Source organism: Bos mutus, chromosome 4, assembly GCF_027580195.1.
Source record: "Bos mutus isolate GX-2022 chromosome 4, NWIPB_WYAK_1.1, whole genome shotgun sequence".
Lineage (NCBI taxonomy): Eukaryota > Metazoa > Chordata > Mammalia > Artiodactyla > Bovidae > Bos > Bos mutus.
In genome coordinates this window covers 53,217,877-53,239,557 of record NC_091620.1, presented here as the reverse complement: position 1 = coordinate 53,239,557, position 21,681 = coordinate 53,217,877, and the positions used below count along the sequence as shown (strand labels likewise).

The 21,681-nt window shown below is 41.7% G+C and overlaps 1 protein-coding gene across 3 annotated transcripts in view; it reads left to right on the top strand.

Moving 5' to 3' along the window:
- The window catches only part of NOD1 (nucleotide binding oligomerization domain containing 1), a 93,366-nt gene that overhangs the window by 29,669 nt on the left and 42,016 nt on the right, over positions 1-21,681 (top strand). For 2 of the 3 annotated variants that reach the window (XM_070369486.1, XM_005901399.2), the window contains exon 2: positions 21,228-21,325. The exons of the other annotated variant lie outside the window; for it this stretch is intronic. The gene's annotated coding sequence lies outside the window, so the exon portion shown is untranslated. The remainder of the gene's footprint in view (positions 1-21,227; positions 21,326-21,681) is intronic. 3 annotated transcript variants of the gene reach the window in all.

Sequence of the window (21,681 nt, the reverse complement as noted above, 5' to 3'; positions counted from 1 at the left end):
GAAGCTGAAACTACCATACTTTGGCCACCTGATGCGAAGAGCTGACTCATTTGAAAAGACCCTGATACTGGGAAAGATTGAGGGGAGGAAGAGAAGGGGACAACAGAGGATGAGATGGTTGGATGGCATTACCTACTCAATGGACATGGGTTTGGGTGGACTCCGGGAGTTGGTGATGGACAGGGAGGCCTGATGTGCTGCAGTTCATTGGGTCACAAAGAGTCGGACACGACTGAGCGACTGAACTGAACTGAATGTATACATACATATATGTGTGTATAAGAAACTGCCTGAACAAATTGAAATTTCATCATAAGGATGGTATTCTATTTATTTTTTAAAAAATCTTTGCTAAGAATATTTATAAACAAGAGTAAATATGCCTGGTATAATAATAAATTAAAAGCACAGTATAAATAATATGACAGTTTTTTGTTTTCTTTTCTAATATATGCATATAAGGCTATACATTTCTATGACTTTTTAAATCATATCCCACAAATTTTGTTAAGTTGTATTTTCATTATTATGCAATTCAAAGTATTTTCTAATTTCTGCTTTTATTTCCCCCGTGACTTATGATTTTGGAAATTTTCTAAATATTTTTTATTTTGTGGTCAGAGAACGTGTTCTGAATGATTTCAGTTCTTTAAAATTTGTTCAGAACATGCTTTGTGGTCCTGTGTATTGGTCAACTTTGAACACTCAACATGCATTCTAAATGCTGGACATTCTGTTGCTGTTGGCTGTGGTGTTCTGTAGATATCGGTCTAGACAGACTTGTTGATCATTTTGTTCATATTCTCCATATTCTTACTGTTTGATTTTTTTGGTCTATTCTTTCAGTTATTCTGAGAAATGTATTAAAGTCCTTCACTGTTTGAAAGGGCTTCCCTTGTGGCTCAGCTGGTAAAGAATCCGCCTGCAATGCAGGAGACCTGGGTTCAATCCCTGGGTTGGGAAGATCCCTGGAGAAGGGAAAGGCTACCCACGCCAGTATTCTGCCTGGAGAATTCCATGAACTATATAGAGTCAGACAAGACTGAGCGACTTTCACTTTCACTGTTAGAAAATCCTCATTGATTGTGGATTTGTATGTCCTTCCTTTTTATGTTTGTCAATTTTTGCTTTATATATTTTGAAAATAAGTTATTTGAAAATAAGTTACCATGTGTATACAAAGTTAAGTTTCTGTGACATTTTTAGAATTAATTATTTTACCATTATGAAATGTTCCTTTCCCTCTAGTAACATTTCTTCCCTTAAATTCTACCTTAGTTTTAATATAGCTCTACCAGATCTCTTTTGATTAGTTTGTATCTAGTATATAATTTCTTACTTGAGTGAATTGAATCCTGTCATTTTCTTTAAGGTGTAGCTTGTACAAGGGTTCTCTTCTACCACATCCTTGCCAGCATTTGTTATTTGTGTTCTGTGTGATGATGATAACCATTCTGCCAGGTAGGAGGTGATATCTCTTTGTGGTTTTAATATATATTTCTCTGATTAATGATGTTAAGCATCTTTTCATATGCCTGTGGGCCATCCATGTCTTCTTTGGAAAAAAAAGTCTATTCAACTCTTCTGCTTATTTTAAATATGGATTGTTTGTGGGGTTTTTTGTTTGTTATTTTGGCCATGTCATGCAGCTTTTGGGATCTTAGTTCCCTAACCAGGAGTAGAACCTGTATCCCCTGCAGTGGAAGCACAGGGTCTTAACCACTGAACCGCCAGGGAAGTCTGACTTGTTTGGTTTTTGATGTAGAGTTGCATGAGCTGTTTGTACATTTTGTATATTAACACCTCATGAGTTAGATTGGGTTGGCCAAGAACTCTGTTCAGATTTTTATATAACATCTTGTAGAACCCAAATTAACTTTTTGGCCAGCCCATTATTATTTGTAAATATTTTCCCCCAATTCAGTAGACTGTCTTTTTGTTTTGTTGATGGTTTCCTTTGCTGTGCAAAAGCTCTTAAGCTTAAGTGTGTCCCATTTGTTTATTTCTGATTTTATTTCCTTTGCTTTAGGAGACAGATCGAAAAAAAATTGCTATGATTTACGTCGAAGAGTATTCCATCTATGTTTTCTCCTAGGAGATGTATGGTTCTTGGTCTTACATTTAGGTCTGTACTTCATTTAAAATTTTTATTTCTATATGGTGATTACACATTCAATTGTGTCTGACTCTTTGCAACCCCATGGACTGTAGCCTGCCAAGCTCCTCTGTCCATGGGATTATCCTGGCAAGAATGCTGGAGTGTCATTGTACAGGAGACAGGGATCAAGACCATCCCCAAGAAAAAGAAATGCAAAAAAGCAAAATGGCTGTCTGAGGAGCCTTACAAATAGCTGTGAAAAGAAGGGAAGCGAAAAGCTAAGGAGAAAAGGAAAGGATATATCCATTTGAATGTGGAGTTCCAGAGAATAGTAAGGAGAGATAAAGCCTTCCTCAGTGATCAATGCAAAGAAATAGAGGAAAACAATAGAATGGGAAAGACTAGCGATCTCTTCAAGAAAATTAGAGATACCAAGGGAACATTTCATGCAAAGATGGGCTCAATAAAGGACAGAAATGGTATGGACCTAACAGAAGCAGAAGATATTAAGAAGAGGTGGCAAGAATTCACAGAAGAACTATACAAAAAAGAGCTTCACGACCCAGATAATCATGATGGTGTGATCACTCACCTAGAGCCAGACATCTTGGAATGTGTAGTCAAGTGGGTCTTAGGAAGCATCACTACAAACAAAGCTAGTGGAGGTGATGGAATTCCAGTTGAGCTATTTCAAATCCTAAAAGATGATGCTGTGAAAGTGCTGCACTCAATATGCCAGCAAATTTGGAAAACTCAGCAGTGGCCACAGGACTGGAAAAGGTCAGTTTTCATTCCAATCCCAAAGAAAGGCAATGCCAAAGAATGCTCAAACTACCACACAATTGCACTCATCTCACACGCTAGGAAAGTAATGCTCAAAATTCTCCAAGCCAGGCTTCAGCAATATGTGAACCGTGAACTTCCTGATGTTCAAACTGGTTTTAGAAAAGGCAGAGGAACCAGAGATCAAATTGCCAACATCTGCTGGATCATGGAAAAAGCAAGAGAGTTCCAGAAAAACATCTACTTCTGCTGTATTGACTATGCCAAAGCCTTTGACTGTGTGGACCACAATAAACTGTGGAAAATTCTGAAAGAGATGGGAATACCAGACCTCCTGACCTGCCTCTTGAGAAATCTGTATGTAGGTCAGGAAGCAACAGTTAGAACTGGTAATGGAACAACAGACTGGTTCCAAATAGGAAAAGGAGTATGTCAAGGCTATATATTGTCACCCTGCTTATTTAAGTTATATGCAGAGTACATCATGAGAAACGCTGGGCTGGAAGAAGCACAAGCTGGAATCAAGATTTCCGGGAGAAATATCAATAACCTCAGATATGCAGAGGACATCACCCTTATGGCAGAAAGTGAAGAAGAACTAAAGAGGCTCTTGTTAAAAGTGAAAGTGGAGAGTGAAAAAGTTGGCTTAAAACTCAACATTCAGAAAACTAAGATCATGGCGTCCGGTCCCATCACTTCATGGCACATAGATGGGCAAACAGTGGAAACAGTAGCTGACTTTATGTTTTGGGGCTCTAAAATCACTGCAGATGGTGACTGCAGCCATGAAATTAAAAGACGCTTACTCCTTGGAAGGAAAGTTATGACCAACCCAGACAGCATATTCAAAAGCAGAGACATTACTTTGCAAACAAAGGTCTGTCTAGTCAAGGCTATGGTTTTTCCAGTGGTCATGTATGGATGTGAGAGTTGGACTGTGAAGAAAGCTGAGCGCTGAAGAATTGATGCTTTTGAACTGTGGTGTTGGAGAAGACTCTTGAGAGTCCCTTGGACTGCAAGGAGGTCCAACCAGTCCATCCTAAGGGTAATCAGTCCTGAATGTCATTGGAAGGACTGATGTTGAAGCTGAAACTCTAATACTTTGGCCACCTGAAGTGAAGAACTGACTCATTTGAAAAGACCCTGATACTGGGAAACGTTTAGGGGAGGAGGAGAAGGGGATGACAGAGGATGAGATGGTTGGATGGCATCACTGACTCAATGGACATGAGTTTCGGTAAACTCCAGGAGTTGGTGTTGGACAGGGAGGCCTGGTGTGCTGGGGTTCATGGGGTCACGAAGAGTTGGACACGACTGAGCAACTGAACTGAACTGTCTTGTTCCAGATTTTAGCAGGAAAGTTTTCAGCTCTTCACCATTGAGTATTATATTGGCTGTGGGTTTGTCATAAATAACTTTTACTAGCTTGAGATCCGTTCTCTCTGTACCCACTTTGGGGATGACAGAGGATGAGATGGTTGGATGGCATCACCAACTCAATTGACATGAGTTTGAGCAAGCTCCGGGAATTGGTGATGGCCAGGGAGGCCTGGCTTGGTGCAGTCCATGGGGTTGCAAAGAGTCGGACACGACTGAGCGACTGAACTGAAGTAATACTCACTTTGAGTTTTTATCATGAATGGATAGTGGATTTCATCAAATGCTTTTTCAGCGTCTATTGAGATGAGCATATGTTTTTTGTCTTTTGTTTATGTGGTGTATCATATTGATTTTGCGTATATTGAACCATCATTGTGAACCTGGAATGAATCCCACTTGGTCATGGAGTATGATCCTTTTTATATGTTGTTGGATTTTGTTTCCCAATATTTTATTGAAAATGTTTGCATCTGTATTCTTCAAAGATATTGGCCTGTAATTTTCTGTTTTTCTGGGTTCTTTGTCTGGTTTTGGTATCAGAGTGATAGTGGCTTCACTGAGTGTCCTTAGGAGTGTCCCTCCTCTTCAGTTTTTTGGAAGAGTTTGAGAAAGATTGGTACAAGTTCTTCTTATATTTGGTAGAATTCATCTGTGAAGCCATCTGGTCCTGGACTTCATAGGGAATTTTTAAATTACAGATTCTATTTCACTTCTGGTAATTGGTTTCTTCAAATTATCTATTTCTTCTGGATTCATTTTTGGTGGGCTGCATGTTTCTAGAAACTTGTCCATTTCTTCTAAGTTGTCAGATTTGTTAGCATATAATTGCTCATAGTATTCCTTTATGGTTTTTTGTATTTCTGTATATCAGTTATTATGTCTTTTTTATTTCTTAATTTGTTTATTTCAGTTCTTTCTCTTTTCTTTTTGGTAAGCTTTGCCAGATGGCTCAGACGGTAAAGCGTCTGTTTACAATGTGGGAGACCCGAGTTCGAGCCCTGGGTTGGGAAGATCCCATGGAGAAGGAAATGGAAATCCACTCCAGTACTATTGCCTGGAAAATCCCATGGACAGAGGAGCCTGGTAGGCCCCAGTCTATGGGGTTGCAAATAGTCGAACACGACTGAGCGACTTTCACTTTCACTTTTCAAAGAAACAGCTCTTGGTTTTTTTAATCTCTATTTTATTTCCTCTCTGTTCTTATTATTTCCTTCTTTCTGCTGACTTTAGATTTTGTTTGTTCTTCTTTTCCTAAATCTTTTATGTGGTAGCTTCAATTCAGTTCAGTCGCTCAGTCATGTTTGACTCTTTGCGACCCCATGAATCGCAGCACGCCAGGCCTCCCTGTCCATCACCAACTCCCAGAGTTCACTCAGATTCACATCCATCAAGTCAGTGATGCCATCCAGCCATCTCATCCTCTGTCGTCCCCTTCTCCTCCTGCCCCCAATCCCTCCCAGCATCAGAGTCTTTTCCAATGAGTCAAATCTTCGCATGAGGTGGCCAAAGTACTGGAGTTTCAGCTTTAGCATCATTCCTTCCAAAGAAATCCCAGGGCTGATCTCCTTCAGAATGGACTGGTTGGATCTCCTTGCAGTCCAAGGGACTCTCAAGAGTCTTCTCCAACATCACAGTTCAAAAGCATCAATTCTTCGGCACTCAGTTTTCTTCACAGTCCAACTCTCACATCCATACGTGACCACTGGAAAAACCATAGCCTTGACTAGATGGACCTTTGTTGGCAAAGTAATGTCTCTGCTTTTGAATATGCTATCTAGGTTGGTCATAACTTTCCTTCCAAGGAGTAAGCATCTTTTAATTTCATGGCTGCAATCACCATCTGCAGTGATTTTGGAGCCCAAAAAAATAAAGTCTGACACTGTTTCCACTGTTTCCCCATCTATTTCCCATGAAGTGATGGGACCGGATGCCATGATCTTCATTTTCTGAATGTTGAGCTTTAAGCCAACTTTTTCACTCTCCACTTTCACTTTCATCAAGAAGCTTTTTAGTTCCTCTTCACTTTCTGCCATAAGGGTGGTGTCATCTGCATATCTGAGGTTATTGATATTTCTCCCAGCAATCTTGATTCCAGCTTGTGCTTCCCAGTCCAGTGTTTCTCATGATGTACTCTGTATAGAAGTTAAATAAGCAGGGTGACAATATATAGCCTTGACATACTCCTTTTCCTATTTGGAACCAGTCTGTTGTTCCATTACCAGTTCTAACTGTTGCTTCCTGACCTACATACAGATTTCTCAAGAGGCAGGTCAGGAGGTCTGGTATTCCCATCTCTTTCAGAATTTTCCACAGTTTATTGTGGTCCACACAGTCAAAGGCTTTGGCATAGTCAATACAGCAGAAGTAGATGTTTTTCTGGAACTCTCTTGCTTTTTCCATGATCCAGCAGATGTTGGCAATTTGATCTCTGGTTCCCCTGCATTTTCTAAAACCAGTTTGAACATCAGGAAGTTCACGGTTCACATATTGCTGAAGCCTGGCTTGGAGAATTTTGAGCATTACTTTCCTAGCGTGTGAGATGAGTGCAATTGTGTGGTAGTTTGAGCATTCTTTGGCATTGCCTTTCTTTGGGATTGGAATGAAAACTGACCTTTTCCAGTCCTGTGGCCACTGCTGAGTTTTCCAAATTTGCTGGCATATTGAGGTGGTTTATTTGAGATTTTTCTTGTTTTTTGAGAAAGGCCTGTATCACTATGAACTTCCCTCTAAGAACTACGTATGCTGCATCCCATAGATTTTGTATGGTTGTGTTTTCATTGTCATTTGTCTCAAGGTGTATTTTAGTTACCACTTAAATTTCATGTTGACTCATTGATTTTTTTTTTAAGTACCATGTTGTTTAGTCTCCATGTAATTTTTTCTCTTTCTTTTTCTGCAGTTAATTTTTAGTTTCATTGTGGTTAGAAAAGGTGTTTGGAATAATTTCTGTACTCTTAAAACTTTTGAGGCTTGTTTCAGGCCCTTGTATGTGGTCAGTCCTAGAGATGTTCTGTGTGCACTTGAAAAGAACGTGTATTCTATTTTTTGAATGTAATGTCCTGAAAACATCAATTAGGTCTAATTGTTCTATTGTATCATTTAGGATCTCTGTTGCCTTATCGATTATCTGGCTGGAAGATCTGTCCATGGACGTAAGCCTCTTGTTACTACTGTATTCCTATCAATTTCTCACTCTATGTTTTAGCATGGTTTTATGTATTTGGCTGCTCCTATATTAGGTGTGTATATGTTGATGAGTACAAAATTCTCTTCTTGTATTTATCTTTTATTACTTTATAATGTCCTTTATCTTTCTTTATAGTCTTTGTTTTAAGGTCTATTTTGTCTCACGAATATTGCAATCCCTACTTTGTTGTCATTTTCTTTTTTTTTTTTAATTTTATTTTATTTTTAAACTTTACATAATTGTATTAGTTTTGCCAAATATCAAAATGAATCCACCACAGGTATACATGTGTTCCCTATCCTGAACCCTCCTCCCTCCTCCCTCTCCATACCATCCCTCTGGGTCGTCCCAGTGCTCTAGCCCCAAGCATCCAGTATCGTGCATCGAACCTGGACTGGCATCTCGTTTCATACATGATATTTTACATGTTTCAATGCCATTCTCCCAAATCTTCCCACCCTCTCCCTCTCCCACAGAGTCCATAAGACTGTTCTATACATCTCTTTTGCTGTCTCGTACACAGGGTTATTGTTACCATCTTTCTAAATTCCATATATATGCGTTAGTATACTGTATTGGTGTTTTTCCTTCTGGCTTACTTCACTCTGTATAATAGGCTCCAGTTTCATCCACCTCATTAGAACTGATTCAAATGTATTCTTTTTAACAAATTATCTTTTTCCACCTCTTCAGTTTCAGTCTATATGTATCCTTTGCCCTAAAATGGATCTCTTGTAGGCAGCATATTGTAGACTCTTGTTTTTCTTTTATTTCCAGTCTACCACTCTAAATGTCTTTTGATTAGAACATTTAGTCCACTGACATTTAAGGTAATTATTGATAGATATGTATGTATTTCCATCTTAAACCTTATTTTCCCATTGATTTTATATTTCTTCTTTGTCCCTTTCTGTTTTTGTTTATCCTTTTGTAGTTTGATTTTCTCTTGTATTATACTTATGTTCTCTTCTTTTTAGTTTTTGTGAATCTATTATGTGTTTTTGATATGTGATTAACCTGTTTTTTAAATGTGTTAACCACTTCCTATATCTACTTGCCTTAGATTTGTAGTCATATAGGCTCAGACACATTCTTGGTGGGGGGGAATCTACATTTTCTGACTTTCTGCCCCCACGTTTTATGATTTTGAAGTCCTCTTTTACATCTTCATGTTCATCCTTTTGCTGTTCATTGTGGTTATCATCACTTTCACAGAAAATGTATTAATCTGGTTTAAGTGATTTATTTTCCATTTGTGATTTTTTCTTTTCTATTATAGATTCTTTTCTATTTAGAGAATATCTTTCAATATTTCCTTTAGGATAGGTTTAGTATTGCTGTACTTTTTTAGTTTTTGCTTATTCGAGAAACTCTTTATCTTTTCTTATATTCTAAATTATAATCTTGCTGTGTAGAGTATCCTAGGTTGCAGATTTTTCCCCTTTGGAACTTTGAATGTATTTTGCCACTCCTTTCTGGCCTGCAATTGCTTCTGTAGAAAAATCATCCGTTAGCCTTATTGGGGGTTCTCTTGTAATTAACTTCGTTTTTCTTTTGCTGCCTTTAGAATCCTCTCTTTAATTTTGTCCCTTTTTATTATGTCTTGGTGTAAGCCTGTTTATCTTGTTGGGGACCCTTTGTGCTTCCTGTACCTGGATATCTGTTTCCTTCTTTAGGACTGGGAAGTTTTCAGCCATAATTTTTCAAATACATTTTTGACCCCCTTTTCTCTTTCTTTCCCTTCTGGAATCCCTATCATGCATAGATTGGCATGCTTTACATTATCCCATAGTCTCTTATATAGATTTTTTTTTTAAATTTGGCTTTCTGTCTGCTGTCCTGATAGAGTGATTTCCATTATTCTATCTTCCAGATCACTTACTTATCTTTCTGCATTATTCAATGTGCTATTCATTGTCTCTATGCAGCTTTCATCTCTGCAAATGAGTTTTCCTTATTCTTTTTTGATCACACTATGTGGCTTGTGGGATCTCAGTTCCCCAACCAGGAACTGAACTAGGCCAAACCCTAACCACTGGACCACCAGGGGAATTCCCTGCAGTTGATTTATGTAATTTTTCTTGGTTCCTCTTCACGGTTACTAGTCCCTTGTTACAGTACTCTGCATTGTTGTTGATAGCCTTTCTTAATTCCTTCATATTTTCATTGTCTCCTTTTTGAAATCAGTGTCTATTAGACTGAAGAGGCCTGCTTTATTGTTTGTCCTTTCAGGGGAATGCTCTTGGTTTTCTACCTGGATTCCTTTGCTGCTTCATTTTGCTTTTATTTCTCTTACTCTGTGAGTTTAGGAGAAACAATTATCTACTGTGATCTGGGAGGACTGTTTCTATGTGGAGACATCCCTGTGTAACTTGTGTGGGTTTAATATATTTGGTGCGAGGGTTGTGTTTTAGTATGGGTGCCTGTCATCTATTTTCTTAGTGTGTGTGTATTATCCCCTTGGTAGAGGGTGTGCAGATGTGTGTCTAGTGCTTTGTTTGGGGGTTCTTGGCAGCAGTGGTGGCTCAGGTGTGCCCCCAGAGAATGTGATGGGAGCAGCAGCTATTCTTGCTAAGTTGCTAAGTCACTTCAGTCGTGTCTGACTCTGTGCGACCCCATAGACGGCAGCCCACCAGGCTCCCCCGTCCCTGGGATTCTCCACTCCTGGAATCTGTGAAGGTGGATGGTAGCAGCTTGCAACCATGCCTGGTGTCCAGTGGTGGTTCTGACCACTCCTGGAGTGGTGATAGCTCATGACTGCTCCTAGAGCCTGGGAAGGCACCGTCCTGTCACCTGTGAGCTCATGCACAGGAAAAAAGGCTACAATTCAGCTCCCTCCCCTCCCACTGCACACTTTCCAGACAGTGGCAACTAGCTTTTAGGATGGCCCAGGCTTCCTCTGTGTACACCCCCAGCCATAGGTGTTGGGGGCCAGAGTGAGGCACTCCGCCCATGGCAAAGGTCATGAGGAAGGAGGCTTGACATACGGAAAGGCGGGATCGAGCCACAGGAGTCCCCCTGGAAATCCTCGAGCATCTACCCCCATAACCAGAGCCTGCCTACTTTACTACTTTGTGCTCCCACCTACACCTCTGACTTTACGGGGGGCTCTCCCCCACCACCTCTTTCGGAGAAGGAGTTAACTTAGAGCTCCAGTTAATAAAAACTCCTGGGCGTGACAAGAGTGTTTTAACCTACAAACTCCTCTGAAGGTTCTCTAGCCTGCCTGACAGGCTTGTCTGGCCACATGTGATTGCTCACAGCCTCCCAACCGTGAGAGGCATGAGATGCTTAAACCTTCTTAAAACAGGTTCTTTAGAGAAGTTAGAAAATTATTAGTGTAAGTATAGTGGGCTGATTAGAAATTGTATTGGTGAAGGGTTTTTCATTTGTTGAGCCAATGTTTGTTGCTAAGTCTCCATATCCCCTGCCCTTACACACATTAATGAATATATAGAAATAAGTATTAACCTTTGATATTAATCATGTTAGACCTTAGGCTAAGTAAATTCTTTCCTTAACTAAAACCCACTACACCCTCACCCTATAGGAATGTAACTTTATTTGGGTGGCGTCTGTTTTAAGAATAATCACCCCTGGAGAAATAAGTGTCCTGGTTGACTGACCGCTGTCACAAGGAGAGGGTCATAAATTGTCAGCAGGCCCCCTGGCCAGAAGATGATGTAACACCCCTAAGACCTCTGTATACATTTGTATGAAGCACCTGACTTTGATAAAAGTCAGGACTGCTGACCCCGTGTGACTTTTGCATAACATCTCAGTGTATAAAAGTAGACCATGGAAAATAAAGAATTGGGATCAGTTTCTCGAAATACTGGTCTCCCCATGTTGCTCTCTCACTCTGGCTGAGTCTCCATCTGGAGCGCGGAACCCGCCATGCTTACTAATTATGCCTGGGCTTCTAAGATCCCACCAGGGAGGCCTCAGTGTCTCCTCTCCTTCGGGAGAACGGAAGGACGCCTGCGGCCTACGTAAGTGGTGCAGGCTTCTTGTCTTGAAGTTTTATTGGTCTCCCGAGTAAACCAAGCTACTCAGCCTCTTTTCTCCACTGAATTTTCCTACTGAGCTATCCTCATTCTATTACTCTTTACATCTTTAATTAATATCTAATTGAAGCTATTGTATCCTGATCCTCACCGACGCCGTCCCCGCTTCGAATACCCTGGATCAGCCAGGGCTGGACCCCGGCACATAGGCTCAGTAGATCCAGCCCCAGCCCAGGCTGTTTACACACAGCCTACCCCAATCCTCTTCCTGGTTCTGATCTCTGAAGCCCAAGTTCCAGCACCCAGCTCCCTCCCACCCCGAAAGACACATGTCTCAGCCTGGGGAACGCACCCAGCTCCCACCCACCCCAGTAGATGCATGTCTCAAACTGAGGAACTCACGGCAGAGGCCCTGATCATCCGTACAGTTCTCCCTCTGCTCCAGCTGCTGCCCGCTGGTTGCTGCACTCTCCTTCAAGGCTCTGAGGCTCCCTTTCTGTCCCTGTAGAGCTCCCCACCAGCGAAGGGTCTTCCTATGGTGCAGGAAACTTTCCTCTTTCACAGCTTCCTTCCAGCAGCACAGGGCTTGTCCTGATTACTTTCTGGGTAGAGTATTCTTGGTTGCAAGTTTTTCCCCCTCATTTTAAATGTGTTGTGACCTGCAGCTGATAGCCTTATGGGAGTTCCCATATACATGTGTTGCTTTTTCCATTGCTGCTCTTAATATTCCCCCTTTATCATCAACGTTTTGCCATTTTAATTATAAGGTGTGTTGGTGTTTTTCCTTTGGGTTGATTCTGTTTGGGATTCTTTGCACTTCCTGGACCTGGATGTCTGTTTCCCAAGTTAGGGAAGTTTTCAGTCAGTATGCCTTCAATTCTGTTTTCAGCCTTATTTTCTCTTTCTTCTCCTTCTGGGACCCCTACAGTGCAAATATTAGTGTGTTTGATGTTTTCCCAGAGGTCTTCATTCTTTTCATACTTTTTTCTTCTTTATGTTAAGCATCAGTGATTTCTGCTACTATCTTCTGGCTCGTTGATCCAGTCCTCTGTATCCTTTAGTCTATTGTTGGTTCTTCTAGTGTATATTTCATTTTAGTTATTGCGTTTTTCATGCCATTTTGATTATTTTTTATATTTTCTGTTTGTTAAAAACTCCTAAATTCTTGTTCTGTGCATTGATTCTTCCAAGTTCTTTGATCATCTTATGATCACTACGTTGAACTCTTTCTCAGGTAGATTGTCTACTTAGTTCTTTTTCTGGGGTTTTATCTTGTTTCTTAATTTGGAACATGTTCTTCTGTTGCCTCATTTTGTCTAAGTTGCTTTTTTAATTTTTATGTGTCTGATGGGTTGTTTACATTTCCCAACCTTGAAGAAGATGCTTTTCATAGGCATCCTTTGTGTCCCAGGATACTTCCCTTTCACCACCAGGGTTATATGCTCTAGGGGTTCCCCCATGAGGGATGTATGGGTCTTTCTGTTGTGGTGCGCTATGTGGGTAGTCTAGTGAGCTTGGTTGACCCCTGGTTTCTTTGGTTGCCAGTTCATGCCTTGTGCAGAGGCTGCTAGCGACTCATTGGCGGGACTGGTTCATGAGGCAGCTGGCTGCAGAACCCCCAGGGGTCTATACTTGTGCTGGGGTCCTGATGGGTGGAGTTAGGATCCAGGAGACCTCAGGGGCCATTGCTCATCCACTAGTGAGCAGAGCTGTGCCCTGGAGTCTGGTTTCAAGGTTGAAGAGTCCCAGAGCAGGTATCGGATCACTGGTGGGTGGGGCCAGTTCCTGACACAGTTGACTGCAAGGTCTGGGATGTCTTGAATCTTGTATTGGCCTGCTAGTGGGCAGGTCCTGGGCCCAACTGGCCCAGGGCAGGATCTGGACAGCTAGTGAGTGGACCAGGACTGGAGATGGCAGGACTGTAGTTTTCTTGTGACTCATGTCTGCCTACTGGTGGGTGGAGCTGGATGAAAGGCTAGAGCAGGCTTACTGGTGGGTGGGGCTGGTGCCTTGGGGATTCTGGGGCTGGTTCCAGACTACTCTGGGTAGAGCTGGGTCCCAGGGTCTCTGGCTGGACGCCCCTGATGGTCTTGGTTCTACTGCCTGTGTACTGGTGCATGAAGCTGGATTCTGGGCCCTCTGCTGGGCAGGGCTGTGTCCAGAGACAGTTGTGGATCTAAGGGTGTTAGAGCAGCCTCTCTGCTGGTAGGTGGGGCTGTGTCCATACCTAGTTAGTTGCTTGGCCTGAGCTGTCATGGCACTGGTCCCTGCAAACCACTCAGTGCCTATAGCCCCATGTGGGGCTGGGGCCTGGTGCTGATAAGCTAAAGGGAGGATTCCAGAATGACACTTGCCAGCATCCATGTCCATGGGGTAAAAGAGCCCCCCAGAATGGCTGTTACCAGTGTCTGTGTTCCCAGTGCGAGCTATAATTGCCTTCTGCCACTCCGGGAGACTCTCCAGGAATAGCAGGTAGGTTTGACCAAGGCGCCTATCAGGTCACTGCTTCTGCCCTGGGTTCTAGAGCATGTGAGATTTTGTATGTGCCCTTTAAAAGTGAGGTCTCTATTTCTTGCAGCCTTATTTGACTCTCAAAAATAAGCCCCACTGGCCTTCAAAGCTAGATGTTCCCGGGGGCTCATCTTCCTGTGTAGGACTCCCAGGTTGGGGACCCTGACATGGGGCTCGGATCTCTCACCCCTTTGGGAAAACCATGCAGTCCTAATTATTCTCTGTTTGTGGATCGCCCACTGGGGATGTGAGACTTGACTATACGGCAACTCTGCCCCTCCTGCCTACCTCTCTGTGCTTCCATCTTTATATCTTTAGTTGTAGAAGAAATTTTCTGGTAGCTTCTAGTCATTTTCAACAATGGTTGTTCTGCACATGGTTGTGATTTTGTGTGCCTGTAAGAGGAGGCACGTTCAGGGTCTTTCCCACTCAGCCATCTTACAGCGTTTCCCTTGTTTAAATGTTAATTCTACATATATTTTAAACCCCAGAAGATAGGATTGTTTTGTTCAGTCAATACACATTTATATTTAACCATGTATTAAAATTTTCTGTTACTCTCATTTTGTTTGAGTTTAAAATCATTTTTCTTTTACCTAAAAAGCTATTCAGTACTGGCTACTGAGCTACACTGGCCACAAGCTCTTTCAGTTTTTATTTATCTGGAAATATATTTTGACTTTAAAGAAAATAAACTTCAGTGAAGTATTATTTCATACAGTAACATTCACAGATTTTAAGTGTACAGGTAGACTTTTGACAAATCATATGTGCATATATAATCCCTGGGTATCCCCTGGAGAAGGGAATGGCAATCCACTCCAGTACTCTTGCCTGGAGAAATCCATGGACACAGGGGCCTGACGGGCTACAGCCCATGGGGTCACAAAGAGTTGGACATAACTGAGTGACTAATACTAATGATATTAATGGTATATATGTATATATGTGTGCATGCATAATATAATACACACATGTTGCATATGCATACACATGTGATGTGTGTGCATGCTTAGTCATGTCTGACTCTTTGCAATCCCATGGACTGTAGCCTGCCAGGCTCTTCTGTCCATGAAATTTTCCAACCTACCCACTGGAGTGGGTTGCCATTTTCTACTCCAACACATATGTGAAATATGCATGTAAATACACATCTATGCATAGTGATACATACATTCATATATATGTGCTGTTGTTCAGTTGCTAAGTCATGTCTGATTTTTTGCAACCCCATGGACTGCAACACCACAGGCTCCCTTGTCCTTCACTATCACCCAGAGTTACTCAAACTCAAGACCATCGAGTCGGTGTTGCCATCCAACCATCTCATCCTCTGTCCTCCCCTTTTCCTCCTGCCTTCAGTCTTTCCCATTATCAGAGTCTTCTCCAATGAGTCATTTCTTCCCATCAGGTGGTCAAAGTATTGGAGTTTCAGCTTCAGCATCAGTCCTTCCAATGAACATTCAGGACTGATTGCCTTTAGGATTGATTGGTTTGATCTTGCAGTCTAAGGGACTCTCAAGAGTCTTATCTTACACCGCAGTTCAAAAGCATCAATTCTTTGGTGCTCAGCCTTATTTATGGTCCAACTCTCACATCCATATATGACTACTGGAAACACCATAGCTTTGACTATATGAACCTTTGTTGGCAAAGTAATGTCTTGGCTTTTTAATACTCTGTCTAGGTTTGTCATAGCTTTTCTTCCAAGAAGCAAGTGTCTTTTAATTTCGTGGCTGCAGTGACTGTCCACAGTGATTTTGGAGCCCAAGAAAATGAAATCTTTCACTGTTTCCATATTTTTCCCCAATCTATTTGCCATGAAGTGATGGGACGAGATGCCATGATCTTAGTTTTTTGAATGTTGAGTTTTAAGGCAGCTTTTTCACTCTCCTCTTTCACCTTCATCAAGAGGCTCTTGAGTTCCTCTTCACTTTCTGCTATTAGGGTGGTGTCATCTTTATATCTGAGGTTATTGATATTTCTCCTGGCAATCTTGAGCCTCATCCAGCCCAGCATTTTGCATGGTGTACTCTGCATATGCATTAAATAAGCAGGGTGACAATATACACCCTTGACGTACGCCTTTCCCAATTTTGAACCAATCCATTGTTTCATGTCCAGTTCTAACTTACTTCTTGACCTGCATACAGATTTCTCAGGAGGCAAATAAGGTGATCTGGTATTCCTATCTATCGAAGAATTTTCCACAGTTTGTTGTGACCCACACAGTCAAAGGCTTTAATATAGTCAATGAAGCAGAAGTAGATGGGGTTTTTTTGGGGGGGGAGGGAATTCCTTTGCTTTTTCTTTGATCCAGTGGATGTTGGCAATTTGATCTCTAGTTCCCCTGCCTGTATAAATCCAGCTTGTACATCTGGAAGTTCTAAGTTCATGTACTGCAGAAGCCTAGCTTGAAGGATTTTGAGTCTAATCTTCCTAGCATGTGAAATGAAGGCAACTGTGCTGTAGTTTCTGCACAACTCTTTGGCATTGCCTTTGGGATTGGAATGAAAACTGACCTTTTCCAATCCTGTGGCCACTGCTGAGTTTTCCAAATTTGCTGACATATTGAGTGTAGCACTTTCACAGCATCATCTTTTAGGATTTTAAATAGCTCAGCTGGAATTTCATCACCTCCACTAGTTTTGTTCGTAGTAATGCTTCCTAAGGTCCACTTAACTTCACATTCCAGGATGTCTGGCTGTAGGTGACTGACCACACACCATCATGGTTATCTGGGTCATTAAGACTCTTTTTTTCAGTTCTTCTGTGTATTCTGGCAAATAGAATGTATTCACTTCATGGCAAATAGATGGGGAAACAGTGGTTGACTTTATTTTGGGGCTCCAAAATCACTGCAGATTGTGATTGCAGCCATGAAATTAAAAGATGCTTACTCCTTGGAAGGAAAGTTAGGAACAACCTGCTGCTGCTGCTGCTGCTAAGTTGCTTCAGTCATGTCTGACTCTGTGCGACCCCATAGACAGCAGCCCACCAGGCTCCCCGGTCCCTGGGATTCTCCAGGCAAGAACACTGGAGTGGGTTGCCATTTCCTTCTCCAATGCATGAAAGTGAAGTCGCTCAGTCATGTCCAACTCTTAGTGACCCCGTGGACTGCAGCCTACCAGATTCCTCCATCCATGGGATTTTCCAGGCAAGAGTACTGGAGTAGGGTGCCATTGCCTTCTCCGAGGACCAACCTAGACAGCATATTAAAAAACAGAGACATTACTTTGTTAACAAAGGTCTGTCTAGTCAAGGCAAGAGTACTGGAGTAGGGTGCCATTGCCTTCTCCGAGGACCAACCTAGACAGCATATTAAAAAACAGAGACATTACTTTGTTAACAAAGGTCTGTCTAGTCAAGGCTATGGTTTTTCCAGTGGTCATTTATGGATGTGAGAGTTGGACTATAAAGAAAGCTGAGCACCAAAGAATTGATGCTTTTGAACTGTGGTATTGGAGAAGACTTTTGAGAGTCCCTTGGACTGCAAGGAGATCCAACCAGTCCATCCTAAAGGAGATCAGTCCTGAATGTTCATTGGAAGGACTGATGTTGAAGCTGAAACTCCAATACTTTGGCCACTTGATGTGAAGAACCGCTCATTTGAAAAGACCCTGATCCTGGGAAAGATTGAGGGCAGGAGGAGAAGGGGACGACAGAGGATGAGATGGTTGGATGGTATCACCAACTCAATGGACATGAGTTTGGGTGGACTCTGGGAGTTGGTGATGGACAGGGAGGCCTGGCGTGCTGTGGTCCTTGGGGTCGCAGAGTCAGACACGACTGAGCGACTGAACTGAACTGTGTATTCTTGCCGCTTCTTCTTAATATCTTCTGCTTCTGTTATGTCATTGCCGTTTCTGTCCTTTATTGAGCCCATCTTTGCATGAAATGTTCCCTTGGTATCTCCGATTCTCTTGAAGAGAGTTCTAGTCTTTCCCATCCTATTGTTTTTGTCTATTTCTTTGCATTTTTCACTGAAGAAGGCTTTCCTGTCTCTCCCTGCTGTTTTCTGGGACTCTGCATTCATTTGGGTATATCTTTCCTTATCTCCTTTGCCTTTTGCTTCTCTTCTTTTCTCAGCTATTTGTATGGGATCCTCAGACAGCCACTTTTGCCTTCTTGCATTTCTTTTCCTTTGGGATGGTTTTGGTCACCACCTCCTGTACAGTGTTACAAACCTCCATCCATAGTTTTTCAGGCACTCTGTCTACCAGATCTAGTCCCTTGACTCTGTTCATCACCTCCACTTTATAATCATAAGGGATTTGATTTAGGTCATACCTGAATGGTCCGGTGGTTTGCCCAACTTTCTTCAATGTGAGCCTGAATTTTGCAATAAGAAGCTGCTGATCTGAGCCACAGTCAGCTCCTGGACTTGTTTTTGCTGACTGTATAGAGTTTCTCCATCTTCAGCTACAAAGAATGTAATCAATCTGATTTCCGTATTGACCATCTGCTGTTGTCCATGTGTAGAGTCATCTCTTGTGTTGTCAGAAGAGAGTGTTTTCTATGACCAGTGTGTTCTCTTGGCACAACTTTGTTAGCCTTTGCCTTGTTCATTTTGTACTCCCAAGGCCAAACTTGGCTGTTACTCCAGGTATCTCTTGACTTCCTACTTTTGCATTCCAGTCTCCTATGATGAAAGGACATATTCTTTTGGTGTTAATTCTGAAAGGTCTTGTAGGTCTTCATAGAACCGTTCAACTTTAGCTTCTTGGCATCGGTGGTTGGGGCATAGATTATATTACTGTGATACCAAATGGTTTGCCTTGGAAATGAACCGAGATCATTCTGGCATTTTTGAGATTGCATCCAAGTACTGTATTTAAGACTCTTCTGTTGACTGTGAGGGCTACTCCATTCCAAGGGATTCTTGCCCACAGTAGCAGATATAATGGTCATTTGAATTAAATTTGCCCATTCTCATCCATTTTACTTCTCTAGCCCCCAGCTGGCACATTGACTGCCACCCAATGGCCAATGATGGTTTTTCACCCTCAACAAAGACCATCAATGGGACAGCCAGAGCACCAGGCATGTCCTCCAGCTACGTGGAGCAGCTGAAGGGCATGTCCCTCCTAGTCAGGGCCGGACAAAACATGGTCTGCTGGAGAAGGGAATAGCAAACCACTTCAGTATTGCCCCCCCATGAACAGTATGAAAAGGCAAAAAGATTGACACCTGTCAGTGAGATATACATGAATTTGTGGCACTGCAAGATAAAGAACACTTCTATCACCCCAGGAATTTCTCTTATTCCTCTTTGCATTCAATTTCTCACTTCTATTCCCCCTACCCAGGAAACCACTGCTCTGATTTCTAGTTCAGATTTCTAGAATTATATGAATGAAATCATACACTCCGTACTCTTTTGAGTCTTGTTTCTCTCAGCATAACATCTCTGATACTCATTCATGTCATATCAATATTTCATTCATATTTATTTTTCAATAATACACTACTGTATGTAGCACCCCAATCTGCTCATCCATTCACCTGTAGCTGGCCTCTGTGGGAACAGCAAGCTACGCTATCAGAACTGGCAGTGGAAGCCCCCTGTTTTAAAAAAACACCCACAAAACTGTCAGAACCTCTGAACCTTTTTAGAAGGCTGAGAGCTAGAATAAGAAGTTACTAAACTGAAACATATCACAGGCTCTTGATATGTATTTCAAATGTGTTTCCAGAAGTTTACATCAATTTACATTCCTGGTATGAGAGTTCTTGCCTCACCATACTATTAAAACCATTTTTGTGTCTTACTTTCTGATCTTTTCAAGCATGAAAATTGAATCTAATTGTTGAAAGGAATTCAGGCTAAACCACTAGGTCCTGTAGTTACTTTGTTTCTGAGTTTATAGGATTATAGTGACCTTACTTCTTTAACCCCCACCTCACTGACTTTCTGAGAAAACTCTAATCTGAAAAGCTGGTTCACAATCTTCTGGCATCAGAATTTCTCGTAACCAAATGTCCATGAACTGCATTTCTCTGGAGTGTTCCATGATTTAGATTTGGTCCAAATGTCCATGAACTGCATTTCTCTGGAGTGTTCCATGATTTAGATTTGGTCTACCCTTGGATTCTAATAGGGCAGGATCAGATTTCTTTGTTTCCTCTTTCACCATCCACACCTTGTTAAATTCCTGCTGAGTTGAGAGATCTTTGCAAATCTGGTTAAATTTCAAGCTAGTCTCCTTGCCAGCTGGCTGACGTGTAATTTGTTGCTTTGCTTAGGTGGCCATAAATCAGGTTTTCCTTAAGTTTCCGCCTTAGGCAGTAAGAGGTAGTGATGGCTATGGGTGATACTCTGGGGAAGGGCTGGGAAGGCACGTCAGTGGTTTTGTGGGAATCACAGGCTTGGAAGAGTTAGAAGCCAGGAGTGAAATGAGACCCACAGTGAAGATGTATGAGGACTGGGAGCGAAGGAATGAAGGCCCTTATGTAACACCCATTCCAAGCCTTGAGAAGAATGGAGCTCAGTTCAGTTGCTCAGTCATGTCCGGCTCTTTGCAACCCCATGGACTGCAGCATGCTAGGCCTCCCTGTCCATCGCCAGCTCCTGGAGTTTACTCAAACTCATGTCCATTGAGTCAGTTGATGCCATCCAGCTATCTCATCCTCTGTCGTCCCTTTCTCCTCCTACCTTCAGTCTTTCCCAGCATCATGGTGTGAAAAGACCCTGATTCACCAAGTGACAAGGCAGCTCCCTTTCCAGCTCTCTGATTTACTATGATCTCAAGGAGAAAGTATCATTCTTGTGCGACTGTGTCTTTAACACCTCTCAAATGCTTCTAAGAGAAAACAAGCCTCAGACCAAGAGACTTTCTGGGCAATATTGTTAGGCTGGAATTCAATAGCACGGTTTTATTCTTTAGTGAATTTATTTTTGTGTTACTTTTTTATTTATTGTAAGTGAGTGTTTTGGTTATAATGGTAATATAAAGTTTCCTTTAAAATTAGTCCGCTAGAGTTGTAAAATAAAGTCAATTTAAAGGAAAAAGTTAAGTACATACTTTGCTTTTGAGACTCAATTATGGCCAAAAAATGTGACTGTCGTGCCTGAATGTCTAAGATTTGGAAAATAGTATCCCAAAGGAAGAAGGTAATGAAGAGTACTCTGAGATCCTAGAGTCCTGTATTAAAAATTACTTTCTCCAATTTTATTCATTTATTTGTGCACCATGCAGCACAAGAGGGTTTTCAAAGAAACCTTTCTTTCTCTCTCTTTTTTTTTTTTTTGACTTTGCAGATTCCAGAAAGAAATTGGAAATTGAAGATTTAAGGATAGAATGTTGTTTTACAGTATTCTCACTTACTTCAAAGAACACATGCCAGAAACTTAAAAAGGTATTACTAACCACTAGTTTGGGCTTCCCTGGTGGCTCAGACAATAAAGCGTCTGCCTGCAATGTGGGAGACCGGGGTTCGATTCCTGGGTCGGGAAGATCCCCTGGCGAAGGAAATGGCAATCCACTCCAGCACTCTTGCCTGGAAAAATCCCATGGACGGAGGAGCCTGATAGGCTACATTCCATGGGGTCTCAGAGTCAGACCCTGAGCTACTACACTTTCACTTTCAACCACTAGTTTAAATATACATTTAACATCATCAACTGGTATCCTTAAGGGAACTAATTTTCTAAAACTTTGAATCCTTAAGTGAGTCATAGAATTGATAACAATAGAAAAAGCTGAATTAGAGTC